Source organism: Pteronotus mesoamericanus, unplaced genomic scaffold (genome assembly GCF_021234165.1).
Source record: "Pteronotus mesoamericanus isolate MK-2021 breed Mesoamerican mustached bat unplaced genomic scaffold, CSHL_Meso_final contig_94, whole genome shotgun sequence".
Lineage (NCBI taxonomy): Eukaryota > Metazoa > Chordata > Mammalia > Chiroptera > Mormoopidae > Pteronotus > Pteronotus mesoamericanus.
The window spans coordinates 40,188,122-40,207,936 of NW_026555285.1; the positions used below are offsets into that span (position 1 = coordinate 40,188,122).

The following is a 19,815-nucleotide window of genomic DNA, read 5'->3' on the forward strand; positions in this document are numbered from 1 at the left end:
TTCAAATCTTTGGCCCCCAAATCCCACCCGAGGCAGCAGAATCCAAATTCTTAGCTACCCTACGCTGGGGTCCACCACGCACGTGGCACCTCTGCCCCTACAACGGCTGCCATCCTTCGGTAGGATGGTTTTCCAGCCGTGTGCCGGGGCGCAGTGTCTCTCGTCACCGGGGTGGGGCGTCACCAGGTTACGCAGTTGTGACCTCTTCAGCCTGCACAGGTTCTGTGTAATCTGTGTCAGGAGCCGCATTTGCTGTTGACCCCTCCCCAGGATATGGGAGCCTGTCTCATCGTTTCGGTTATGATTTTAATCTGTCACCTTCAGCACTTTGCAACCGGCCTCGGGCATCACTCCGCTCCGCCCAGCGATCTGTCCAGGCCTCTCTGCTACAATTACACAAACATTTGGCATGGTTTCATTTTTCTCAAAAAGCAGTCACCTGGATACCAGTTACCTACTTACATCAAAATACCACATGGAAGTTTTCTCTCAGAAACGGCGCCCTTTTGTTGTTTATTAAGCCATATTCTAAAAGTTTTAATTCATTATGTCCCAATTTCATCTCTATTTTTAAATGTTTCTTTTAATAGTGCCCATTTAAAAATCATCTACTTGTGTGTATAGGGGGAAAAAAAGCAATTCAAGTGGCTGATATTAGGAATTAAACATGGATTTCAACAGTATTTCATCCTAAAATTGCCCTTGTCTGTGTTGTAAGGTAGCTGAACTCTTCTTTTTCTGCGCCCTTTATCTTCAGTTTTTTCATTGCTCATTCTTCTCCCTTCCATTCTTGCCCTCACCAGACCAGTCTATTTTCAAGCTCCCTGTGCATTTTTCTCCCTCTCAATCAAGAACTCTTTCTCATTAGAAATGGTCAAGGCTAAAATTCAGGAGGGAAATTATCTGATGAGGTAAATTGACTCCAACTGCGACCCTCTGATGACTATTTGCATTGTATACATTCATACTTTTTAATAAAAATATACATCCTTCCAATCAGTAACTTTCTAGACTGAGTAATAAAAGAAAACTTAAAATCTTTTCCTCCATACGAATGAGTTGGAACATTTGTAGTTCCTTTTCCCCATTTCTTTGTTAATGGAACAACAGTATTTTTAAAAGAGCAAAGTGGCCCTCCGTGGTATGACTTACTATTGATGAAGGTTTTTAAGTTGGGACAAAATATGTGACCCAGTACTGACCGATAAGATACAGGAGAGACCTGCTTTTATCAGGCCAAGCAAATCATCAAGGGCTCTGAGTACCTCTGCCCCTTCTTGTTGGGTACACAAAAATAGAAGACTCTGATTTTTCTTTACCTGGGCTCAATTTTTCAGGTTGTTTTTTGCAGGGATCAATCTTGAGAGATGAGATAATGTCTCCCTCTGGGATAATAAGCAGCCTTGCTTATTGCCCTCCTATTATATAAAAGAACAGCTTTTCTAAGCCCGGTGACAATCTCCAGTTTCCAGGCAAACACAGAGCATGTGCAGCAGCATCTCAAGGGCTGCACTGCATCATCCACGGACGCGGGCTGAGAGGAATCCATGCAAATTCTGATGGCCCTGTGCTTGCTATTCCACGCTTTTAAAAGGCCTGTGTCTCTGACCCAGAAATCTTCTGTCTGCTGCCAAAACTGTCAAGACTGAAGTTTCTGACATTTTATTATACCCTGCTTACACAGTAATACGTTAGTCTGTTACTTTTTCATGGATATTGGCTGAACGCACAATAATATTTACTTTCTAATTAGAGAGGGGCATGTGAAAATGTCTGTTCTATCCCCAAACCCCTTCCTACAATAGCCATCTTCTTAGTTTTAAATTCATTATAAATGTCAAAAGAGTTAAGAGAAGGGAATGATAATGAAAAATGAGGGAGACAGGAAGGAGATATCTTGGGAAAAAAGCTTAAGATCAAGTTTTCAAGTTTAAGTGAATTAAACTTGTATAAAGATACAAGTGTAGATGTCAGCAGATGTGAAAATTACAGGGATCACCGAAGTTGTTTTATGTTATGCAAGTGTAAGTCATTCTTATTTATTGTACATTTTGAAACCCATCACTACATTACATCTGTGCTATATTAAGAAGCATGTGTGTACCACTTAGTGCCCACATTTTTAAGAAAGGACATCAATACTTATAGTCAAACATTTAGGAACATCCTCTTCCTAAGTTTAATATTTGAGCCTTCATTTATTTTCATATTTCCTACACTAATATTGTTTTACTGCGGTTAATATCTAAGATGACTAACAGTAGTTCACATATAAACAAGTCTGCAGATGACGAATAAATTTTATTCCATCCTGCAAGACTCAGTCTCTAGCTAACCTCTATCGCCTGCTTACGGTTCTTAGTGTTTTTCCTAGGGATGCAAGAAACCATAAGTAACAAATCTCATGACTCATACAACTATTTCCAAAGAAGGAAGACAAAGAAAGAGGCATAAAAAGAAAACTACTTTTGGGTCTGGCTTTTTTCTTTTTTTTTTTTTGTCAGGAAGGAAATAGTTTCACAAAGGGTCCTAGGCACACTGACTCTTACACCCCTAACTGCAGTGGAGACTCAAAAAGTGTGTGCTGGGGAAAAGAAAATAGAGTTTTCATGTTATGGCTACAACAGTATTCTCTCTCAAGGGTCATATCTCTTTTCCTAAAGAGGACTAAATGAGGCAGACAATTTTAAAAATATATGTTTATTAGTTTTAATTGCATACAATGAAAATGACCATTTAAAATGTCCGATTCTATGAATAACCAACAGAGTAATCAAGAGAGTAAATGATTACATTATCCCCCAAATCTCTCCTGTTCCTTTTTAGTAGAATCCCTCCACAGCCCATCCCAGACAATCACTAATCATATTTTTGTTTCCTAAAGATTTTTTCAACAATTTCATATAGATAGTATCACAAAGTATATAGTCTTTTGTCTTTCACATAGCCTAAGCTTAACACTTTTGAGATTCATCCAACAGTTTGCTGAATAGAATTACATTTAGTTAATTTAACTTAATTTGTTCATTTATTTACAATTAGATTGACTTTTGTGTTGTTTCCATGGGGGGGGCTATGTATGAAGGTCTTAGTGTACATAATTTTTCCTTTATGTGTCATATTTTTTGTATGTCTTGCTTAACTAATTCTATGTAACCACATAACAAAGATTTTCTCCTGCTTCACATTATTTAGTATCATGGAATTTATGGTCTGAGCTCATTTTTTTCTACATATGGATATGTAATTCATCCAGGCCCATGTATTGAGAAGAACATGTTTCCTCTGTTGAATTGTCTTAGTCTTTTTCATTATTAATATTACTGGAAAATAAATTGTCTTTAAATAGGGAAGAGGATATCTTGATTCTTTATTCCCATACCTATATTTCCATCCTTTTGCCAATAACATAATTTCTTAATTTTGCAACTTTACAATAAGTTTTTAAATTACATAGTATAAATTTTCTAATTTTTTAATTTTTCAAATGTATCAACAATTCTAATTTTTGCTCTTCTATATACATTTATTTAGTCTTCTCAATCTTTTATTTTAATTATATTAAATTTATTGAGATGACTTTGGTAAATGAAATTATAAGTTGCAAGTTGACAATTTTATGATACATGGCTTGTATGTTACATCATGTGTTTACCATGTTTTATAATCAGATTGTTGATTTCTTAAGAACAACCTACTAAAATTTTTATTGAAATTGCATCAAAACTATAAATCAACTGAAATCTTAACAATATTGCATCTTCTGATGAAAGCACTTGATATATTTATTTTCTTAACTTTTTTTATTTCTTCATTAAATTATTTTGGATGAGATTCTTGAACACATCTGTGAATATGTCATTAGACTTATTTCTAAGTATTTCATTTTTATTGGTGATATTTAAATCATATATATGTATGTACACACCCATATATCTTATTGCATTTTCCAAATGTTTACTTCTAGATTACAGAAATGCAGTTTAATATGGTATATTGACTTTTTAGCCTTAGACTTTGTTAAATTCACTGATTAGTTACAGGAAACATTTTTGGAAAATCCACAGAATATACTATATAGTTAATCACATCATCTATGAATACAACAATTTTTTATTTTGCTTTTTAATGTTTGCCTTCCTGTAAAATTTTATACTGAATAAAATTCAGTATAAATTGTTTTTGAGCCTTGTTTTTGAGCTTAGAAAAAAACATACAGTCCGTCACCATTAAATGTAAAATTAGCTGGAAGTTTTTATTACATGCAAAAGTTTGTTGCACCTGTCCACATTCTAAGTGGCAATGGAAGTTCTGAGGGACCATTTGTGATAATGGCCTGCGGGGTGCCATTGCTGCTTGACCTGCCAGGGCCAGAGAAGCTATGAAATGCCAGTAGTGCCCTCACTGACTGATGCTGGGGCCAAGTACACAGGAAAATTAGATTCTGCTGGGAAATAATTTTAAAAAGTAGGTTTTGGTGGGAAACCTTTATTGTCTTCTACGGTTGCTTTTTTTTTTTCATTTCAAATGAATGTATTTCATACACTATTTCCAACAGTTTATATTTCTGAGGAAGAAAATACACTTGTGTATATTTAAAAATAATACAAATTGATTTTGAATCTGTTTCATCTAAGGTGTAAGTATTTTTCTTTTGGTGGTTGGATTACCAATAAGTATATATATAATTATATATGTATATATAATTATTATTATAAAATATATAAGTATATACATATACTAATATTAAAACATTTATAATATTAAACATATATAATGTATACACAAAATTTTTCTTAACATTTCATTGTAGGCATTCGGTAGACACACTGGAACTACACTATCTATAAAAAAGACATATATATTAAATAGGACCTGAAGCAAAATATCCACAACTCAGTATGATAAATATAACATTGGAGGAATGCACTGAGTTCTAGTATTGTAGCACTCAAGATATTTCCAACTTTTATACGTTTATTTTGGATTAATGTTAAATGTGAGCATATTTAATAAGAAATGGAGTTGTTTAGAAAATTTTCCTTGCTCAAATATAATATAGAAAGTATTACATATAGGGAACTACAGTACATTAGAATGTGTTCAGGGTATATTTTGGAAAAATCGAAATGAACAGAACATTAATCTTTTAAGTGCTTTTAAAAATCAGGAAATAAAAAGCTTGTAAATATTGAAGAACATGCTTTGGGAAACAACAAAAAGCAAGAAATATGAAGTGAATTTTATAGGTTAATATAAAGAACTGAGAATTGTAAGTCATTGTTTAAGGAAATATAAGTCTTTAGTAAAATATATATCCACATTCATAAGGCAAAAAAGAATTAGAATTAAATTGTTAAAAGCGTTAACAATAACATATTTTAAAAGATGAGATTAGCCATTTTAGAAATTAGCTAGTATTCACTTAAATTATTGAATCTAGTATTGGTCATACTAAATTTAAAATAATGTAATTTTAAAACATCTTCATGGACTAACAAAAATGAATGCCGAATCACTGACTTATTCTTATGGTAACCACGAAATAAATTCAGCCAAATGGAGGGTAGACTGGAGAGAGCAGGGAAGTATATTTCACTTTTTAAGATCCTAGGAAATGTTTGTTATTTGACTGGAAAAAGACTGTTCTTACTTTATTCAACACGGTTGCAATGCTTTCTTGCTCTCTACTGTATGACCTATGCTATAGTGAAGTAACTACAGATGTCAGACAAAATGTGTACTAGGAAATGTGTCCAATCAGTGGCATCTGGACTACGTTGTGACTTTACCTGTCACCAGATGTGGATAGAAAGCAGCTGCTGATTTTCCGTTGCATATCCAATTTAATAGCCATTAAGTATTGTGTAAAACTCCTGGTAAATGGCAATAAGAAAAACATTCTTTGAACAGCTTTGATCTGCATTCAGTGTTGGCCCTGAGAACTTCTGAAACCACTGGCATTAAGCGCTAATAGATGTCCTAACCCCTGGGGACTTTCAAGGGCCTATTGTACTATCATGCACCCTATGAAGGGTAGAATACTTTGTATTGTTAACGACCCTTCTGGTTTATTAACACTTGCTTCAAATCCTTTATAGGACAGAGAACCAGATAGATGACTATATAGGGATAACAAAAAAATAATAGATGATAGGTAGATGAATGATAGGTAGGTTATACACCTGCCGACCCAATAAACTCACACATATAAACACAAACTATATAAATGTACACATCAGTTCTCTCAAAACTACTAAGAATGAACAATCCCTGAGACCAATTAGCTTCCAATTAAAATAAAGTTTTTGAATTTGAAGTGGTATCTAAATTATCTTTTTGAATCACCTACATCTAGCACAATATTAAGCACTAGAAATGACCAAAAAGCCAAAACATATCACAACAAAAATAAAATTAAAAAATAAACAAAAGCGATGCTACAGATATCTATTCCACTAATAAATCATTTATTGACTTCTAAATACACAAGAGAATGGTTAATTAGTAAATAAACTTGTAGACATTCTTCAATTCTCACTGCATATAGGAATCTTATTTCACATAATCATGGGAACTCAGATTAATATAAAATCCTCAGTGAAAAAAATTAAGGCTGCAATTTGAGGGTGAGGAATAGGAAATAAGTATGGGAGTTTGGGTTAAATAAAAAAGATGGTAGTGGTTATGAAGTAGAGGAGACTGAGCTAGGAGATACCAGCATCAGGGCTTGGGAGCAGTAAAAGTTCATATAAGATGTTCATCCCCTATTTCAAGTATGTCTTCAATGACATTCAGCAATATCATTGTAGGATGGCTTCAGTGCAAAATTGGACCTTATGTAGTATGATGGCAAAAGATTCACAGTGTGTGCAATAAAATTATTTCAGTAATTTATCATGGGATTTAAGCTCAGAGAATTCATTAAACATTGATAAAGAGTGAAAATAACAAGAGCAGTGGATTGAAGTACCCAGTGAGAGTCAAAAGATTGTTCAGGTTGAAGTGTAAGAAGAGGAGGTGTTGAATGAAAAGCCAGATGTTTGCAGTTTGAAGTTGTGGAAGGTTTGAAGTATTGAAAATGAGAAGGTAGTGGCTATAGGAGTTTGAAATTTAGGAAGGGTTGAAATAAAAGTCATTATAAGAGACAGCCTCAAGAGAGTAAGGGTTTTAACATTAAATCTTTCACCTATATGAAATGAATTAAAAAATTAAAGACTAACAATGAACTGGAATCAGACTTTACTAAAGATATATAATTATGTCTTTTATTTAAAAAAATAAAGTTCTATTAAGGTTGGTTGGCAGCTTGTTAGAGATCATGTAATATGTAAACTGTAAAAATATGATATTGTGAAGAATAAGAATGGAATTTCTTCAATTTTTGAATAATAATATCTATTAACATAATGCAATTAATGAAAACATGGTTTTGAGGCATCATCGTCCTTTGTACAATGCTTCCTGTATCTTGTATCTTCTTCAGTAAATGTACCTATTTCATATTACATGGCTGGATATCTTCTGGACAGACCTTGTATATATCAGCTCTAGAGAAAACATGAGGAAATCCTGTATCCCACTGATTGTTTTCCCTTATAAGCTTGTGTCGAATGTATTTTGTATTATAGGAATTAGGTCCCTGAATGTTTCCCCATCAATCTTACAGTGACTATCAACACCACTTTCATTTTTTTAAACAAATTTCAACAGAAATTCAACTTACATTTTAAATTAAAATATCTTAGAGGCTTTAAATAACATAAATCTCTGACTATATCTGTCTTTTGTTAAAATTAGCATATAAAAACTTTTGGATATTTGTTAGGTTTACTATAAAAATTATCTTCATTTCACAGTAATATGGGAAAAAAAGGACTTTAAAATTTTATTTTAATTTTGGTTCATAGAGATTTAGATGTTTAAATAAATCCAGCACACTCTGATACCTAAGTTTTTCACATAAAATTATATAAACTATTTTGTTGGCATCTGAAGCAAATCTGTTTTACTTGCCATGTATTTGAATAAAGATTTATGTAAATAATAAGCAATGACATTTAATTTTCACACTTCCTAATTCACATCATTCCTGATTTTACACATCCATATCATTTGATCATTCTTACCTACATATTCATATTAATTTTTCATAATTTTCTTTTCATATGATAAAAATCCTCTACTTTTATCAGGGGAACTGTATGATTAGGAAACAATTAAGCATACAGTACCTTTTATCAGTATTTTTTAACAAATCATTCATCATCTAATAAGCCATTTATTTTTATATTTTTTCTAAATTTTCTCTCCCATTTTCCATCATATATATTTTGTCATATTATGTAATAAAATCTGAGTTGATGTTATGGTAGCAATCTTTCAGTTCACATTATAATTGTGGAGCTTCTTTCTCCACAAATTTAGACACCAAGTCACACGAGAGTAAAACCTATAGTATGTTTTATGAAATGTAATAAATTTGTGTTCAATATAACATCTATTCTATTAATTAATTTCCTTTGGTTTTAAATAAAAGAAAATAGTTCAGTGTTGCTTTAAGAAATAATATAATGAATGAATAAAATAAAAATAACAATTGCAAACGTCGCAACAATTATAATGGAAAGGTCCTGGAGCAGCTGAAAGACTCTAAGGCCAGGCTTAATAATCAAACCTTAGAAGATCAGGAACTAGGCTTGTTCTCAGAAAAATTCATGAAGATTCCCTTCTAACGCTCTGCCATGAGGTGAGAGAAACCAAGGATCTGAGGGCCTTGGATTAATATTCTACATTAAGGGAGAGGAAACCAACAATGATATTTATGGTGCAGTGTAAATCTCTACTTTTAAATTGCCTAACCCTCCATTTTATCCATATGTTTGAGAGATAGCTGGTAGAGGCACTTTCTGGTATTAAGTGTGATTCCCATCAAAGATAAATTTGAAATTAAATAAGCAGCCAAAACAAGATTATTTAATGCATATGGATGCTGGGGGATTCCAATGTTTCCTATGAGGATGGTTACTTATAATACTAATCATAATATAGTGAGCACGTAGCCTATGCCAGATGATATATTAGATACAGTATCTTATTAAATCCTCAAAGCTACCTTGCAAGGGGGGCAAGATTATTATAATCCCCATTTTATAGGTAATGAATCTAAGGTTTAGATTATTTCACTAACAATGTTCTGATATTTTCCCATGTCACATTTATATTGAAAAGTTTCACATTCATTATGATGCATTATATTTAATAATTATGCTGTGTAGTGAATAAACTGATAAAACTTTTGGAAAATAAACACATGAACAAATTTTGAAGACTAGATGTGTTCCTTAAAATGGAAAAGTGTACAAACTTGCTTTGACAATAATTATAATGATGAAATAAGAGAACACAATTTTATATTCCATAAAAATGTAGATATCACTATTTGTATCTACACCTATGTAGGAATACAGAACGGAAGATGATTTGGGTAACCTAAAACCTCCTAGGGTAATTTCGTATAAGAAGGAGATGTATAACCCGTCTTTGGCCTCCCAATTGACGTTATCCTTTTAATTTTGGTTGGAACACATTTGTTCCTATACTCACTATGTTTACTTACATGGTTATATTCTGTTTTAAAAATACAGAAATTTCCTTCATTCTTGGGTGGTTTCTTAAAGAAAGGTATTTAAAAACAAGCAAACAATAAAAAAGCTTCTCAGACATTGTTTTATAGTCATGGCCTTTTTAGAATTGCATTTTTTGTGTGCGGTCAGTATAGTTGCATGGTTCTAATCTCTGACACAGTAAGAAAATAAGGAAATGAAAATTGCAGTTTCTTTACCAACAATGCCACATGCACTACTAAATATAACAGAAAAAGAAAATTTCTAACATGATTTTGTATTTTTTACATAAATGGTTCTGCTATATTTGTATTTTATATTCTGAGCAAAATGCTACCGCCTGTGGCTAAAGAGTGTCCTTTGAAAGGTGTCATTGTCACAGCGAATTAATTCATGGCTCACAGTATGCGTTGTCAGCATCTATTGTTATCTTTTTTTCCTCCTTGTCATTCAGATTAATAACATAAGTGGTGCTCTATGCTTACAGCTCTCTTCTCCTTGTCATTTGACTCGGGCTCTCCTTCGCCCAAGTCATTTTTCTTCAGCAAATGTAAATGTACTGCAATATATCTACGTTTAGTTGAAAGTGCTATATGACCATTCCTCTTCTGACTATTCTTATTAAAATTAATTTAATAGAGCTTTTCTTCTTGTAAGTTTTTATTTCCTAAACACTGCACCGAAGAAAAAATAATTAGGTCGTACAACCATTTGGGGGCATAGTCTGGCACTAAAATTATTATAAGATTGTTTATGACACCACTTAAATGGATTTTTATTAAAATATTAAATCACTAACTACATACACAAGATAACCCCTTTTCTTAGGGCTCATGTTTATGAAATTCTTGCCAGCTGTTTATGGAAATCATCTACACAACATGAATCTATGCAGAGAATACAGTAAAATTGGTAAGTTTTGCTATATTTAAACATAACTATAATCAAAGATATGCTTAACTGTGTATTTGTTTCAAAAGAAATTCAGTGGCTGTTTCACTAAAGACAAAGAACAGAAACTCTATGCTCATCTTGACTCATAAACCAAGAAGCAAGAAAGCAAAACATAATTTATAGAAAACTTGGCTAGACTTTTGACAATGATTATATAAGTTTTAATGCAGGATTTTTCTAAGTCATTTTGCCTCTGCTTAAAAAAGAGAAAAATCACTTTATCATATGTTAATTTGCTAATTTCAGTTTCTTCTACTGCGCAGAGTCATTATAATTTACCATTCCAGCAAAGTTGATTGGGTTAGGTGGCTCAGAGCCAGCAAGCTCCATGAATTCCAATTTCTGCTAATATCAGTTTTATTCCTTGGAAGTTAAGTAGGGAGACCTGATGGGTATTCTCCCTAACAGCGCATTCAGACAATGGCACTTTCAGAAAATCAACCAATCTGCTGCACTGCATTTTTAAATTTAATTCTGTTATCCCTTCTGTTTAAAGTTAAGAATTCGACTTGTATAAGAGAAAATCCTTGTCTGACAATTGGTACAGTGAATTTCAAAAACCTATCAACCTAATCCCATGAGGCTGCTCTCCATTATTTACATATATTGCAATTCTGGGAATTCAACAGGCTGTGAACAAACAAAAGATGTCCAGCAAATCACATTACTTCTTCATAATGCATTAGAAGGTTTATATGAGAGAATGCCTGTACACCATTTAGAAAAGTGCCTATTTAGTAAGAGTAAAATAAGCGTTAACTACTATTATTATTGTATATTTATCAATATGCATTCTTGTTATGACTTACTTTAGCAGACGTCAGTGAATTAGGATTATTAAATAACAAAGTCATTTTTATCAATGTGTGAATATTTTCAGTGTTCTGTGAAAGAAGAACTTTCACATAAACTACCTCTTTTGTACCTTCACTAAATATTGTACTGATTAAAAAAAAATGTAATCTCACATGGGATTTGAATTCAAGCAATTACCATTACTCCCTGCTGTGCTACCTAGAAACTGTGACTTTGAACCAATCACCTGATTTCACTGAGCTTCAGTTCTCTCATGTGTAAGCTCAGAGAAAAAGTAGTAAATATTAAGGGAATATAATGAAGATCACATAAAATGAGATAATGCACTGAGCATATTGGCTCTTACAGTAAAAGATCCATAAGAATTTTCTTCCCCCAGATATGTACTTGACTTTCTTTCTCAGTTCCCCTAATCAGCGCACTTCATCTCCCTTCCTTGTTTGATTTTCCTACACTGGTCTTTTTTTTTTTTTAATCATTGTCTAACGTGACACATATGCTCATTTTAACTGTGTTTTTGCCTGCCTCTTCCCAATAGTTAGTACATAAGATGTATAAGGCAAACTGTTGCATGTTATGATCCCTGCTGTGTTCCTTCACCTAGTATATTGTCTAAAGATAAGAAATGTTGAATAAATAGTTATTGAGCCAATGAGTGATATATCTGAACGTTATTAATATTATTAAATAATAAGTTTTTATATAATTTTATGTATGTGTTTAGCATTCTCAAAGTCTTCCAGATTGACTACATGTATACTCCAAAGTGTCAATCTTTTAGTCAAAAAATTAAATAATTACAAAAATTGTTATTAATTAATAGAGGGGTTAATATAGGATATGAATTCTGATCTTTAAAACTCTTCATGTACATAATAAATACCTAAATCCTTTTATGACCTTTATTTATGTTCTGATTAGACTAAAAGATACCAATTGCAGTACACAATAGCAAATACTCTTGCATGCTAAATATTTGCCAGCCTCTCTTGCTGATGCCAGAGAGACGTTAGAATCAAGACATGTGCCTCCGCTTGCAGAATGCATATTTTATTGGGGAAGATGCACAATACACAAATTAAAATACGTAATAAATTTTTCAGGAAGTTAAAAGGGATTATAAATTAAACAGGTAAGGGGACCAGCTTTTCCTTTATGTGGCTTCTCCAGAAGAGGTGTCTTTGAAGAGGTGAGACTTGAGCCAAAACCAGAGTAAAACGAGAGTATCAGTCCTGTAAATAATTGGGGGAAATACCTTCTGGGTGGAAATGCATCTGGGCAGAAAGATCAGCACATGAGGAGGTTCTAAGGAGGGAAAAATGGAGCTACTGGGAATGTTAATAAAATTTCTATTATAATTGAAAGAGGAAAATAAAGTCAGAAAAGTACCCTAGGGTTAAATTTGTAAAGCCTGTCTATATTCCAAAAGTTTTCATTTTATTTTGAGTATAGTAGAGATTCACAAACATTGTAATTCAAGAGATGAAAACATATCTATTTGTTGTTGTAAGAAATATAGATTGTAGGAGACAAAGGTGAAACAGAAAGACTAGAGAGAAAGCTATGGCAGTAGTTTAGGTGACAAATGACCGGGGCTTGCCAAGTTGGCCTATAGTAATAATGACAAAGGTGATTAGAAGCCATTTGATTTCAGATAGATTTTTAAGGTAGAGTTGAAAGGAGTTACAAATGAATTGTATGTGAATGTGTAAGTTGTAAAGAAATAATGAGAGTTCAAGCAACTTAATGTATAGTGTCATAACTGAGATAGAAAATATTTAAAAATAAATATGTGCCTTGTTGGCAGGGGTGGGGTTTGTTGAAATCATGAGTTTTCTTTGGACATATTATGTGTGATAAGCTTTTTTAAAAGTTGACGTAAGTGGAGCCATTTTAAAATAAAGCCAGAGCAGCCATTCTGGAAGAACTCTTGTTCATCTTACTCCTTGGAACTTTGGACTATGTAATCTGTGCTTTTGGACTGCACCAAACCACCGTTATCATCCAAACAACTGCTTTTGAATCCCACAGGAAAACAGGCATCCTGACCACAAAGGCTGCTAATTATGGACTCTCCATCTGAAGATAAAATCTGTAACCAGCCATGTATAGTTAAAGAGTAGCTCAGCTTGTGAGTACCAACGGGAACTTCTTTCTGCTATTCATGTACTTACCGCTTTCCTTTTCTCATAAGACTCTATTTCCCTTAACCCTATAATTGGGACACTTTTTAGGTTTCTGCCCAAAAATATGTTCCCAAATTGCAGGTCTTTGATTTCAAATGAACACTTACTGCCTCTTATTTCAATATTGTACTTTTAGGTTAACACTTAAAATTTCCAAATGAAAGTGTCCCATGTCCAAGTGAATATAATTTTCTACATCAGAGACAGAGATTGTGGCCTTGGGTCAAAGTTTGGGAGTCTCTACCTTAGAGACACTATTAGAGCCATGGAAGTAACTGATGTCACCCAGAAACTGAGTGTGAATGGAAAAGGCAAAAGGTCTGAGGACTAAGCCTTAGCTTGTGCAAAAAATTGTACTTTGGAAAAAGAAAGAAGAAACTCGAGCAGATAAGATTAAAGAATCATGATTAGAATGATAGCGGCAAAATCAGGGATATCATGAGAAAGTTCCCTTTATTCCTAGGTTTCTGAGTGTTTTCACCATGAAATACTGTTGGAGACTTTCTGTCAGTTGAGACGATTATGAAGGTTAGGGGAAGAATGATTAAGAAAACAGAGAGGATGATAAAAGTCATTAAGCATATTTTTTTTCAAAGTTCATTAGCACTTCAGCTTTCACTTAATGGGAAAAAACTCAGAGAAGACTAACGTTTCTGCCACTGAAGCAGATTTTAAATAGAGAGCACACTATTTGAATACAACAGACAAATTCAAAGGCAGACAGATGCTAATGAGAACAGAAGCTCATAAGCCAAGTGCAGTTTTTTCAAAGGTGATTTTCCTCTTGGGTATTTGCTGTTTCTTCTATGGAGAAAGAGAATGATGAGAATCTAACAGATAAGCTTTCTGTAAGACAGAAGAAGCCTAGATAGTTTAGGATATTCATGCAAAGAAGAAAGTTAACAGTTTAAGGTTAACGGAACAGCCTGTACCTTGACTGACCAATGTTGCTGAAGGTAACTGAATGCAGAGAAGTAAGCCTGACATTCAGTATCACTTTTCCCCTTCAACGATTTAAGTGATTAAATTACAAAAGCAAAAAAAATTGGAGTCTACGATACTTAAAATGTTGCTATTGTGAACATGAAAGTAATAGTCTGATGTCTAAGAAGTATTTCCACATTTATTAATTGATATTTCATGTGGCTCTACATGAAATATCATTGATTCACGCAACAGACTGTAACTGAGCACAGCTTTATTGTTTTAATATGACCTTTTCTCTTTTCTTTCCCTCTGATTTAAATGGGCGTCTTCCAGCGCGCTGACTCACCTGTCTCCCTCTCCCTTACGCGTCCCCTTTCTTAATCATTAAGCCCTCGGGACAGTGAGGTTCTGGTCAGCGTCAAATAGTTGTAGGAACAAAGTCTCAGATCTGCTGACCACGGAGACAGAGTTTCAGTCGAACTAGAGATGGCACCTAGGCCTCAGTTGTGTTTTAGCTACAGACCTAAAAAAGTTGAAGAATCCCACCAAGCATGCCCTTGATAAACAGAGCGAGCCATGGCTGACATCAGGATCAGATGTAATGATCAACTATCCCTCTATCCTAACATGGACCAATCAATAAAGACCATGACCCTAACTATGACCATAACTCTGTTAGTCCCCTATATAACCAATTTCCTAAAAGCCATTGGGAGCCATTGGGAGCCAGATCTTAGAGCACATCTCACCTGTGACTCTGGACATGGAGCCATTTCCTTACATTTTTTAAAGATTTTTTAAATTTATTTTTAGAGAGGGGAAGTGAGGGAGAGAAACATCAATGTATGGTTGTCTCTCGATCACCCCCTTCCAGGGATCTGGCCTGAAACCCAGGCATGTGCCCTGACTGGGAACTGAACCAGCAACCCTTTGGGTCACACCAAAGCAACACCAGCCAGGGCAGACACTTCCTTAGTTAATAAACCTTTATTTTCTTCGCAACAAACTCCTGTTCATCTTTGATTGGGCTCTGAAGTATGCAGGTGAATAATCCTTTTTTGATGAATCAAAAACTCTGCCACACCCTGTATGGCTTTTCTTAAGTGTAATTTGCCTGAACACTCTTTTAAGATGACAAGCCTTTCCCTTCTGTGCTTAATCCCCTTCACAGTAATTAGCATTATCCAATAATATACTATATCTTTCACACATTTTGTGTATTGTTTCTTTCAACCCACTACAGAGTTTTTGTGGGGGGTCATCGCGTCCCCTAAAATGTTTATCCTTTCTAGAACATTGAAGTGTGAAATTATTTAGAAATAACCTCATTACAGATGTAATTAGTTCAGTCAAGATTAGGGTACACTTGTGGAGTGTGAGTCAAGATTCCAACATCCTTATAAAAAGAGGAGAAAAGGCACCGGTAGAACATCATGTGAAGGCTGATCTTGGAGTTATTCCTCCATGGACCAGGGCGTTGTTGAAGATTGCCGGCAACCACTGAGAGCTAGGGAAGAGGAATAGAGCACAGGATACCTCTGTAAACCCCAAAATAAATTGGCCCTGCCAACATTTTGACTTCATATTTCTTTCCTCCAGAATTGTGACAGAATATATCTGTGTTGATTTAACCCACCCAAATTATGGTAATTTGTCCCAACAGGCCTAAGAAACTAATAATACAGTACAAGGTCCTTCAAGACAAAGATTTTTACTTTTATTTTTCACTGCTGAAACACAACTTCTAGTTATAAAGTTTGTGTGAGTATCATTGTTACATAACCTCGACTTCTTGAGATAGTATTTTATATATTATATAATCTTTCAAAATTCTCACATACACTTTTGAGCTTTTTTTACATGAGAAAACTGCATTTTTTTTCTTCATTGAGTCACATAGTTTACAAAACTGTTGACTTACAATTCAAATTAGAGTTTGCATCTTTTCAAAGGCTTTGTTTTCAAACAATGGTACATGGTGATACTAAAGTTTTCTTTCAAACACACACACACACACACACACACACACACACACACACGCAGAAATACTTAGTGAGCCATCAGGTCTTCTTCAATGGTTCAAACAACCCTGGGGCTCCCTGAGACATTTTCAGGGGTCCACAAGATCAAGGTAATTTTCACACTAACAGGAAGACACTATTTGTCTTTTTTCACTCTGTTAATTCTCACGAAGTTGTGAAATCCAGTGTGGATAACACTGCTTCCACCTTGCCGTTCATGAAGGCAGTCTTTCCAAATTGGATTAGTCATTTGCATTCTACACTAGCATGAACTTGCTAGGGGGAGGGTGGGGAGGGTCCGGCTTCACTTACGTATGTTATATACCTGATGAAGGGGTGAAGTTATTAATTTCCTTCCATCTTAATTCTGGAGTGCATTATAAAAATATGCTATGTGACAAAAAGAGAAGTGCTCATAATGTTACAATAGCTGTTTTCAGTAAAAACATGTTTTTTGTTTGAGTTACAAGTTCAAGTAGCTGCTTTTCTCACAGGATACCTGTTTTACTTAAAAGAATGAGTGACAAACTAGAGCTGTCACACTTGGGTATGGAGCAGTGTTTTGAAAATGAACAAAATAAAACTGACAATATTTGCTGCCAATTATAAAATCCAGTCTTTGAGAAAGAATTTTTACATAGCACGTATCTATGTGCCACAATAACTTTGACAAAATTGCAATACTTAAGAATCTTCTGATGAAATTGGCAATGTTTCTATATCAAATAATTAAATGTGCCAACTTATACAGCATCTTGATAACTAAGGAAACTAATATATTCCAAATGGCCAATACATGAAGATATAAAAACATATACAGGGAAAGATCTTTTCAAAGTACAAATTAGATCAATGAACTTTATTGTGAAAAAATACAAAAAATTTGTTGTAATATTCTTAGATTTCACACTGTAGTTAAACTTTAAGAAACTACCCTGTGTCACATTTTGGTGAAAGTAGCAAAGAAGAATATCACCAATTAGCTGAAAATTGTTATAACATTTCTCCCTTTTAAATCTAACTGCTTCTATTTGTCATTTTTAAAACTCTGCCAACATGTAGAGAAAAATCACACTTAATTTTGTTTTTGAAAATGTGATTGTAATGTAATTACTTTCTAAAATATATTTTTATTTTTTACATTTTATTTTTGTTACTGTTAATATTTTAAATAAATTTTAGTTTTACTTCAATACAGTAAACATAAATGAAAATACTTTGTCAAAACTAAACTCATCTTCAAAATTTTTTAAAAGACTATGCATGTGTGAAACCAAAGTTTTACTCTCTCTCTCTCTCTATATGCTTATACATATAATGCAATATATATATGCTTATTTAGGGAAATTACCCATCAATCAATCATATAATAGATAGCTCCTTAAATATTTAAAGTGTCCTATCATCAGTAAACCACCAAACAACAAGTATCAGCGAGGATGCGGAGAAAAGAGAGGCATTTTTCACTGTTGGTGGGAATGCAGACTGGTGCAACCCCTGTGGAAGGCAATATGGAGCACAACAACCCAAAATGAATGGGACACAGCAAAAGCAGTCTTAAGAGGGAAATTCATAGCATTACATGTCTAGCTTAAGAAACAAACAAAAAAATCTCAAATAAATAATCTATCTTTACACCAAAAGGAACCAAAATAAAAGAACAATAAATCCAAAAGTGAGTAGAAAAAAAGAAAATAAAGATCAGAGCAGAAATAAATGAAATAGAATCTAAAAATATAATACAAAAAAATCAATAAAACCAAGAACTGGCTCTTTGAAAAGATTGTCAAACCTTTAACCAGATTCATCAGGGAAAAAAAAGAGAGAGGATCCAAACAAATAAAATCAGAAAGGAAAGAGGAGAAATGACAACTGACACCCAGAAATACAAACGACTGTAAAAAAATATTGCAAATAACTACAAGGGAGGACCCAGAAAAAGGAATTAATTTATTTAAAAAAGTGTACTTATTACATGATTAAACTTCAGTCACCTTCAAAGTACTCTCCATTTAATGCAATACACCTATCAAGACTTTTTTTCCACTGCTCAAAACAGTTTTTGAACTCGTCAGTTTGGATGCTTTTTAATGATTCTGCCATTTTCTGATTCACCCCTTCCCCATCAGCAAAATGTTTCATTCTGAGGACTTTTTTTCATCTGGAGAAACAAAAAAAGGTCACTTGGGGTGATATCAGGTGAATAGGGAAGGTTAAGCATGGGGATCATACTGTTTTTGGTCAAAAATTGCTGACCATTCAGCATGGTTGTGGGCAGGTGCTCTTGTAAATTAGCCATCAAAAATGGCAAACTGTTTGAAAGAGCCACCAAAAAATTTACTGAAGCCAAATGCAGCCTCTGACAACAATACCAACTAGTACACTGATACAGATGGATTCCTACAATACTTACTCACCTAGTGGCAGAAACCTGTACTACAAGGGGTCCACCCTCCAGAAAATAATTCTGGGTTTTTTTAAGCCCTCCGCCATACATGCCAACAAATTGGACAATCTGGATGAAATGTGTAAATTCATAGAAACATACAATCTTCAAAAACTGAATCAGGAAGAATCAGAGAATCTGGACAGACAGATTATAACTAGTTAAACTGAAGCAGTAATCAAAAACCTCCTGAGAAACAAAAGTCCTAAACCAGATGGCTTTATGGGTAGAATTTACCAAACACTCAAAGAAGAAAACCTATTTTTCTCAAACAATTACAAAAAATCCAAGAGTTTGGAAGCCTCCCAAGCTCATTTAAGGATGCCAATGTTATCCTCATTCCAAAAGCAGACCACTACAAAGAAAGAAAATTATAGGCTAATATCCCTGATGAACATAAATGCTAAAAACCTCAATGTAATTAAGCAAATTAGGATCAAGAAATGTACTAAAGAGTTAAACATAAGAACTAAAACATTAAAACTTTAGAAGTACTTTAATTTGATGTAGTTACACTTATTATTGTTCTTGCTCCTTATGCTTTCGATGTCATATCCAAAAAAATAAAAACAATTATCAAGACCAAAGTAATAGACTATTTTCATGTTTTCTTCCTGAAGTTTTAATGTTTATGTTTTTATGTTTACTCTTTATCTCATTGCCAGTTAATTTTTATGAGTGGTGTCTAATTTTATTCTTCTGCATGTGGTTATCCAGTTTTTCCAATACCATTTATTGAAGTGATTATCCTTTAATCTCTCTGTATTATTGACTCCATTTGTCAAATGTCATTTCACCATACATGCATGGATTTATTTCTGGGCTTTCTATTCTATCAG

At 33.7% G+C, this 19,815-nt stretch overlaps 1 pseudogene; it reads right to left on the minus strand.

Moving 5' to 3' along the window:
- Nucleotides 1–306: 306 nt before the first annotated feature.
- Nucleotides 307–19,815, minus strand: part of LOC129081179 (solute carrier family 25 member 16-like) — a 157,044-nt pseudogene continuing 137,535 nt past the window's right edge.